Genomic DNA, 9,618 nt, shown 5'->3' with positions numbered 1-9,618 from the left:
ATGCCTGTAGTCAAAGCTACTCAGGAGGCTGAGGTGGGAGGATTGCTTGAGTGGAGGTTGCAGTGAGTCAAGATCGCACCACTGCACTCCAGTCTGGGCAACAGAGAAAGACCCAGTCTCTAAAAAAAAAAAAGAGAGAGAGAGAGAAAGAAAAAGAAAAAATGATAATTTATTTGTAGTTTAAGTTCTACCATGGCATTTTCTGTGATGGTTAAATCAATAAAATGTTTTTTTGTTGTTCATTTAAAAAAATTCATTTAAAAAATTTGATTACTATCTGCATGGTGTTTTGGAAGTTTCATTTTTATCTTTAACATAACCCTATGCTGTATGTGAATGTATTCCTCCCAGATGAGGCTAGAGAGAATTGATCTCTTTTTGGTCACACTAGTGCTACACTGGGAAAGGGCTCCCAGACCTCCTGATGTTTAATCCAAGACTCTTTCCAATCAGACAGAATACTTTCTATCTGGGTAGTCTCTGCCTCTGCTGTTCTCTTTCTTCCTCAAACACCGCTCTCTTTTCTCACTAATCAGGATATGTCTATCCCCAGAATTTTTTTTTTTTAATTTACCCCATTTGTAGAGGATAGGAACTTAGACCATGAAAGTCCAACAGCCTGGGTTTGGGTCCTGACTTGGCTACATCCAGTTAATGTGACCTTGGACAAATTGGTTAACCTCTCTAAATCCCAGTTTCCTCACCAGTCATTGAGAATAACAAGAGTACCTGCCTCATAGGATTATAAGGATTAAATTAAATGTGCTAGTACACCACAATACCGCAGGTTAATAAAAGTGGCAGTTATTTTCCCGAGTTTGTCATCTCCCTATTTCCAAGTGGCAGTGTGTTGCCAATTCCTAAAAGTTTGGGAATTTGGAAGAATGTGGATGAACTTTATCTTGAGAAAACATTCCATGCTGCTTATCTTTCAGAGGTATAGCAAAGATTTATTTCCATTTTTATCTCATATTAATAACTATGACTGGGAATAATAAATGTAATTATAATCTCACCTTGTTAGGTAAATGTTATTTGCGAAAGAAGAGCTATTTAATGATACGAAAGTCATCACAATCTCATGGTACATGTTAAGCCTTCAAAGAATGCTGTTCAAATGACTGTTTTCTTTAAATTTAAATGAAGGTTAAGCTAAATCTTTAATGAGTCACAATTTTAATGAAATTATTGTACTGGCATTGTTAAAACGTCTTATGAAAGTTTACTAGGGAAAGTAGCATGTGTTTTTTGTTGGTTTGTTTGAAGTAGAAAGAAACACAAAGGTAATTTATTTCATTTATTTAACCACCTGTAACGTTTTCAGGGGGCGGTCTGTAGGTGTGTGTGAAACTTCACGGGTACTGCACATCCACGCGGGTTTACTCAGTTGATGAAACACAGGCACCCTCTGGTAACACTTATATTTAGAACTAAATGATCACTAGAACAAAGAGGGATTTTAGTTCAGGGGTCACTTGCCACAGCAGATGTGACTAAAATTTATTAGCTTCAGATTATGATTCTTTCTACGAGGGTTTAAAAAGTCTACATAAAAAGACACCAATAAACATGAGAACATACTCTTATGGCACATCAAATATCAGAAATGATGGATTCATAATATAATTGAAATAAGCAGGCTGGGTTTTAGTGGTACAGAACAAAATGTTCTTAAGAATTCCTTTAATGTTTCTTTTCTATTTATTCCGCTTTTCCCTTAGCTTCCTCTCAGTTAATATAGTTTACTTCATCTCTCTCTTAGAGGGACACCACATCCTTTGAACTTAAAAAGCTGTCAGTTTATTTTTCTCTATTAATCTATCAATATTTACTTACAAAGGAAATAACTAAAAGCTATTTTCTTTTCATATCACTTGTGAATGCACACACACACAAGGTATTTAGATTATCACCTGAATAAATAATCACTGACAAGTAAGTTGCTACGTTATTTGATATTTGTTGTAACTATTGTATTTCTGTTCTGAATGCTTTATGTCTGATAACTCATTCAATTCTTTGTATGAATCCTACAGTGTAAGAATCATTATGATTCCCATTTGATAGATGAGGAATCTGAAACAGAGAGGCTAACATCTAATAATGTAATGACTAGAATCTGAACCTGTCCACATCATCTGGCCTCAGTTTGTATCTTCATGACTTTGCTATGCTGCGTCTTTATTATGGCGTTTTAAATAAATGTGGTTCAGATAGTATTCCTCTAACTGGTTATTACATGTTCAGTTGTTTTATCTACAAGTCAAGCAGAGTTTTATGCTGCATCACCAGATGTATAGCAAGCACTTGCTGGTCAGACTACAAATTTAGAATATTTCATTGTATTTTGGCACGGTACTTTAAAGAGAAAGGATGGTAACCAATATTATAAAAAAGATCTGGGAATCCTGGGATTGATTGGCATTTAAGGGCACTCTTTTATTTTAAAAATTTGGAAAAATGTGACAGATGTCTTTTTAATGAGGCGTTACCATGTAGTAGAGGCTGTAGATAGGTTTTGTGTTACTGCGGTGTGCAAGACCCGTGAATGAATTCGTGGAGGAATAATTCGAGCTCAGTATAACAGAGAACTTTCTAACTTGAGTCATCTGATAGAACAGGCCCTTTGTGAGGTAATAGCTCTTCCCATTATTAGAAATCTTTAGTCATCTCATTCCCTGTGAGCTGAAAGGGGCCTTCAAGAAGAGAGTTCTCAGAGCAGATTCAGCTTCAAGTGCTGAAATGAGTTTCTCAAGGTTAGATGACTAATAGCAGGGCACAGCTAATATGGAATTCAGGGCTCTCAGCTCTTGACGTTTGTTGGGAATAGTCAAAGAAGAGTGAATTTAGAAGGCCGGGCACGGTGGCTCAAGCCTGTAATCCCAGCACTTTGGGAGGCCGAGACGGGCGGATCACGAGGTCAGGAGATCGAGACCATCCTGGCTAACACGGTGAAACCCCGTCTCCACTAAAAAATACAAAAAACTAGCCGGGCGAGGTGGCAGGCGCCTGTAGTCCCAGCTACTCTGGAGGCTGAGGCAGGAGAATGGCGTGAACCCGGGAGGCGGAGCTTGCAGTGAGCTGAGATCCGGCCACTGCATTCCAGCCTGGGCCACAGAGCGAAACTCTGTCTCAAAAAAAAAAAAAAAGAAGAGTGAATTTAGAGACTGCTGGGCACTGTGCTAGACACTACACATGGAGGCTCATTATACCACACAGCAAGAGCTAAATGACCATCTTTCTATAATGCAGTTGGGGAGATCTTTGCATGGTATGTGCATGTGAGAGGGGGTGAGGAGAGATGGTGGAAACACATTTCCTTGCAGATGCAAAGACTGTGTCTTCTTTACGACTGAATCCTCAAGGCTAGCACAGTGCCTGGCACAGAGGGAAAGCTAATAAGTATTTGTTGAATAAGGGAAGGGATATATCCTTGTTGAATGAATGAATGAGTGACATTTGTAAACTGCAGTGGATTGTTTTGGACAAAAAGTATTAGGTCATGTTTTGGCTTAGAGAACAGTTTTCTAATCCCTCCCTGTGCTATTGGTTTATATATATTATACCCATAAATTCTGGCATCCTCATTGAAATATTTATGTAATGACTTAAGACTATTTTATACCATGTTTACAAACATGATTCTTGCCTTTCATTAATCATTGAAGTGGTCCCACCTTGGCTTACATAATTATTAGATGACTGATAGCAGCAAACCTGATATTTTAACAGTTATATTAGTTAAAGTATTTTATAGCACTCTAAAATGATGCCATATTAATGCAATTTAAGTGGTTGTGTTTTTTGCCTTTAAAAACTGATTTATGTACAATTTAGATGGCTTTATACTCTGAAAGCTGATAATTTATCTTAACTTTAAAATTCATATTCCTTTTTCTATATCTTAGAAATTAGGGGCTTTTAGAAAGGAAATATCTTTGTTTCTGTGGGTGTTTCGTATTTATCTTTCCATGTAGTGATATGGCATCTTTTCCAAGACTAACCCAGAGAAATAGCTCTTAAGGTTATTATGGGCTTCCTCACACCAAAGTGTAAGAAACCATTGGTCTTTTTGTAGCTAGACGAAAATTTTGGGGTGAAGATAAGGTGTGGCAGAAGAACAGAATCTGTGTCTCCACCTTCACTAGTAGCCTTCCAGAAATCTTTCAAATGGGCTTTCTAAAGGAAGGCAAGACCCAGTGAGCATATCCTTGGTTCTTCTGCCAACTCGGGAGCTCTGGGAACCTAGGGCTTACTTGCAAAATCAGACCATGGGAGTCCCAGGACATGGATCCGTTTCATCAAAGGGTTCGTAGTGGTTAATAGACACTATCAGTCGGCTGGGAGAGGGCACTTGTCATCCAAAGAGCTGTGTCGGACGTTCAGTCAGGGTGTCATGATCATTTGCCATGCCTGATGTTGCCATTTTCCCCTCACTGAAGATCCATGGCTCAGGGAAGAAGATATAGAGCTCCTGATCAGTAACCTTCAACTTGCTGCCTCCAGTACTTTTTCTGTCCTAGTCTGTTGCACGGCAGCCCACTCCCCACCTGTCTGTCCACTTCCAGGACTGCCCTTAGAATTCATTCATTCATTTATTTAACAAATATTTATCGAGAGTTCCTTATATATATATCAGACATTTGTGCTAGATTCTGGGTATACGGTGCTTAATAAAAAAAAAATTGGCCACTGAGTACCAAATTTTTAAAAAGTTTTTACTCGAATTTAAACAAATTTAAAGGCTGTGCTGCCTGCCTTCAGGGATAGGTCCCTGTCTTTAAAGTATGTGACCTTGTGAATAGGATTATTTGGATACCAAAAACAAGGAACTCGCCTCCCTACTGAGACTGGAAACTGTGCCATCACAGGGTCCCAGGTTATAGGAAAGAGGGGGGCGGGGAGGGGGGAATTGCAATCTCCTTAGAACTTGAGGCGCAGACCATTCAGGATTCCATAAACAAACTTCTCTGTGAGACTAGTTCATCTGCTCTTCTCTACAAACATGCCCCCCCCGCCCAGTACTTCTGAGGCCAAACCCTGGCCACCATGTTGAACATTTTATCCCTGAGTCTGCATATCCGTGTTTCATGAAGCTGGTTTCCTAGGTGGCCTTTAGCCTTTGGCACCTTGTGGATTGCCAGTGGCAGACTGCTGTCACATGAAAAGCTTGGCCAGTTATAACCTTGTATCATGGAGGACTGACCTTTCCAGTGTGTGTGCCATGTTGTAGCTCTCAGTGCGTGGCCATGTGCTGTACTGCCTCCTGGTCTTGGGGCTGGTTATAAATCCGCAGTTCACTCATGTGTTCCTATACAAGGCCTTTTACAGACTCCAAATAGATGGTCCTGAGCTGACACTGTCATTGTCACCATGATCCTGAAGACATAGCTTGTAGCTATGTGGAGGTAAACTTCTAAAACCTATCTCTTCTGAGAGTTACTGCATGAAAACAGGCAAGGATGGGTCAAGTTTTGGACCAGCAGCCCAAGTTCCACCAACTGTCCTGTTATACAGAGGCTTCTAAGCTATGCAGACTGCTGTGAAAGGTTTATTCTTCTTTTGCCCACCTGACTGATGTACTCATGTACTTTTTGAAGAAGGGCTATGGAATTTACCTAGACTTCATTGTGGTCTTGATGTGGCTGAAGTGTTTCGTTGAAGGCTCTTTAGTCCTGTACTCATTTATATTGACTCTCACTTCTGATACCTATTTGTGGTGCAGACTAAAGCCTCAAACTCTGTAAAAGACAGTGGCTTATCTCATGTAAGTACCTGGAATAGGGGCCTAATATGGGAAAATAAGCTACTGGCAATAAAAAAGATTTTTTTAATTCCCACTGTTAATATCTGGATATTAGCAAAAGAGAGTCTGATACATAATAACCATCTCATTGAAACAGCAGAGCTCTGAAGAGTTTTAATATCTTGACAGTTCTGTCCTGGCTAGCATGATGGAGTTCTGTTTGCTAATTTTTTTATGTTCTATAACCTCCTTGAAAGCCAGAATCTTTGGTGTTAACTATAGTTTCGTAACTATACCTGGTAAGAAATAAGGTATAGTAGGGAGGCATGGTGCTCACACTCTCCAGAAAATCCCAGAGATGTTTGCAACCCTATGCCTTGTGAACAACCCAAGCCTAGTGGAGTCCTGAATCACCCTGAAGAGGTCCCCAGTGATGCGTACCTAGAAAGGGGTTCAGTGAGACCGACGCAGTGGCTCATGCCTGTAATCCTAGCACATTGGGAGACTGAGGCGGGTGGATCACCTGAGGTCTAGAGTTAGAGACCAGCCTGGCCAACATGGTGAAACCCCGTCTCTACTAAAAATACAGAAATGAGCCGGGCGTGGTGGCGCGTGCCTGCAATTCCAGCTACTCAGGAGGTGGAGACAGGAGAATTGCTTGAACTCTGGAGGCAGACATTGCATTGAGCTGAGATCGTGCCACTGCACTCCAGCTTGGGTGACAAAGCGAGACTGTCTCAAAAAAAAAAAAGGGGGGGTGGGGTTCCATGTCCATCACACCTGGTCTTATTAACAACTCAAGAATTGAGCTTTACATCCTATATGAAATGCTTTAAAAATATGAACACATTGTTACACCTCACAGATTTTGACTCCATTAGACAGTTTAAAGCATCAACCTTTTATTTAAAAAAAATTAAAATAATTTTAGGTTTGCCTTGACTGTTAGTGAAATATTAAAATAACCTTAAGGAAAGCCTATTATTTCTATAAGACTTTAATAATATAAGGTGTTTTTAAGATAGATAAAAAATGATTATTCATTTGTTTCTGAAATCTTCTTGGTGTGTCCTATAATCCATAAGAAGTAATGGGCACAGAGGTAATTTTCATATGATATTAATATCTCACTTCATTATCTCAGTAAGTCCATGGGGTATTCTTCCTCCCATTCAACCAGTGGAGGAGGTGAAGGGTGAGTCTCAGATAACTTAATTTCTGTAAATTTATATAGTTAAGTAGCATAATTAATATTTGAAGCCTATGCTCTTTCCATGAGAATGAGAGCATATGAGAAATTTGAAGCACCTATAATTAGAGTAAAATCACAGTAACCAAGTGAAAGCCCACACTTTTAAATAGGATTTAGTCTAGTCTGGCCATTCCTAGTGAATCCTTATTACCTTCAGGTGAGAAGAAAGCTCACCTAGAACAGTATACCAGCTAGCAGTGATTAGAGTGCTTGTGTCATGGCATTGATTCTGGTGGTCACTAGAGGCTGATATGTCTTTAGAGGATGAGAGAGGATTAGCAATTTTGATTCCCCTTTGCATTTTAGTCTTATGTAAGGATTTAATCTCCAACAAGAAAATCATGAAATTAGTTTCTGGCTAAAAGAGATTTTCTATTTACTGGTTTCGGCCTTACACATTTTTGTAGTCTCTGGATGCAGTTTAAGCTTTGCTGAGCCCAAATCTCAATTTATGAAGGCAAAGGTAGGTTTGTACTTATGAGAGACAAATGACAGTCTAGTCAGCAACAGACAAGGGAAGTCAGAAGCAAGATCTTCCTGTTGAGAACAGGTAGATTGAGTGCTATCTAGTTAGAGATTTTATTTTTTAGTTGTTTATTTTGTTGGTTGCCACAGGTTGAGACTTGCTGGTAGCACATCTTAGGACTTTGGGACAGTCCTGGAACTCAGGTTGTATTAGCTGATCAGGCTTGGAGTGGAGGGTTGGCCAGCTGTCAGCATACTCTTGGAAACTTCCGGTAGGCTGCTCCCACTGACATGGAACTCAAGGCAGAAGTTAGTCTTTATATCGTGGAGATAAACAGATTAGTAGTAAGAAACTGTTAAAGAGAGCTGACATCTTAGAAGGTGTGGCTACCCTGGCCCTTGACATCAAGACTTGGTAAGGCCCCTTCCAGCAAGACTCAGCAATATCTTCCATTGATCCAAACACCAGGCAATGCCCAGAGATGTAGTCTGTTGGAATCAGTTGGTAGGATTTCTTGTTGGTAGGGGATGCTTTGACATACTTAATTAATGCTTTGTAGTAAGCTAGCACCACACTATTTAGTATGAAATGTCTGACAGCAGTTAGCTACTAGGGGAGTAACCAGCAGCCACATAGGCCTAATATTTCAAGTGGCAAGAGTCACAGCATTCTGTGTTGTAGATCTCATGTTTGTAAAAGCAGTGGGCTGTTTGGCCTTTGTGGTCTGGTTTCTGCACAAATTTTTATCATTGTATTTTTCAGAATTCCATCCATAAAGGGTGCTAACAATCATTTTTCCTGGTTACTCAACAATAGTATTAGAGCTGCCCCGGTTGTCAGAACCGTAATGTGGGAAAAGCTGTCAGTACAAAGCAGTTCATCCTTCTCCCTTTGGAGCCTTTGTAAGAGTTCAGATTTGGGGGAGGTTTTTTTGTTTTGTTTTGTTTTGGTTTTGTACAGGTAAAGTATTCATATGAATATATTTTAGGTTACATGTGCCTTTTTAGGAAAATGTAGAATTATGTCTACCAGCCAGGACAGAGGTGCCTATCCTCAAAATGACTGTAGATAAGCTTCTAAAAGGCTTTATTTTAGCCTGACGTGTAACACAATATCAAGATACACACTTTACAGGACAGAGTGTAAAGAAAGGTTTTCAAGTCTTTAGATTCATCAGTGCCTTCACTCCTATCATTATCTGGAATCAGCAGGGGTAGTAAAGTGTGCCATTTATGTGTACAAAGACGTGTTTACAAGGATGTGATTGCACATTGTAATAGCAAAAGATTGGAAACAACCCAAATGCACAAGTTAGAGGCTGGTTGGAGTAAATTGTGAAATATATCATGCAGTGGAATGTTATGCAGCCATTAACAAGATGAATGAGTTCTGTCTATAACAATACATACCAAACTTCAAGTTTTATTCAGTGGGAAAAGCCAGATGGGAAACAGTGTGAATTGTAAGATGTTACTGTGTGTGTGTTTGTGTGTGTGCACACATGCATGCATTTAAACCTCAAAAGAGCATATAGTTGTTGTATATGGATAGAATATCCCTGGAAAGAAGCACAAGAAGATAAATATTTGCCTTCAGTAAAGGTAGTCAGTAGCTGGGGGCAGGCTTAGGAGGGGTATGTGCTTTTCATTCTAAATACATTTTGAATTTTGTATCATAAATGTTTATTGCCTATTCAGAACTTTTAAAAATGCTACATGGGACCCACCTTCTGGAATGCATTTGATAGAGTGATGGATTCAGCAGGAAGACCGCCTTGGACACTGTCAGGATATTCAGGGAAACCAGGATAAGGACATAGATGAGCTTGTCTGCCCTGGGAAGGAAGGAAGGAAGGGCTGGATGAGAGACTTTGTGCAGAAGGACTGGAGAGCTGTGTGGCCAAAGGGAGGGGAGAAGGAGAGGAGGAAGTGAATGTGGAGTTATTGATTTGGGGAGGATTGGTATATAAATGATGCCTTTAATTAAGGGTTGAAAATGGGAATAAAAGCAGGTTGGTGGTGGGGGTTGTGAAAAGACTTCAGGTCCAGACATTGTGAATTCGAAGTGATGTGAGATACCCTGGTGATGTCTTGCAGGCAATTCAGAGAACAGCTTTAAACACTATTAAAATGGCTTAAAGTACTTTTTTGGTAT

General features: G+C 39.8%; 1 protein-coding gene across 1 annotated transcript in view; it reads left to right on the top strand.

Moving 5' to 3' along the window:
* Nucleotides 1-2,648: 2,648 nt before the first annotated feature.
* The window catches only part of LOC105512555 (diacylglycerol kinase eta), a gene marked incomplete at its 3' end in the record, with an annotated part of 38,824 nt that continues 31,854 nt past the window's right edge, over nt 2,649-9,618 (top strand). Inside the window, exons 1-2 of the mRNA XM_011943036.1 lie at nt 2,649-2,756; nt 5,321-5,767. The remainder of the gene's footprint in view (nt 2,757-5,320; nt 5,768-9,618) is intronic.

Source organism: Colobus angolensis, unplaced genomic scaffold, assembly GCF_000951035.1.
Source record: "Colobus angolensis palliatus isolate OR3802 unplaced genomic scaffold, Cang.pa_1.0 Scaffold214, whole genome shotgun sequence".
Taxonomy (NCBI): Eukaryota; Metazoa; Chordata; class Mammalia; order Primates; family Cercopithecidae; genus Colobus; species Colobus angolensis.
Note: the sequence above shows the minus strand (reverse complement) of the source record. Positions and strands in the feature narration are given on the sequence as shown.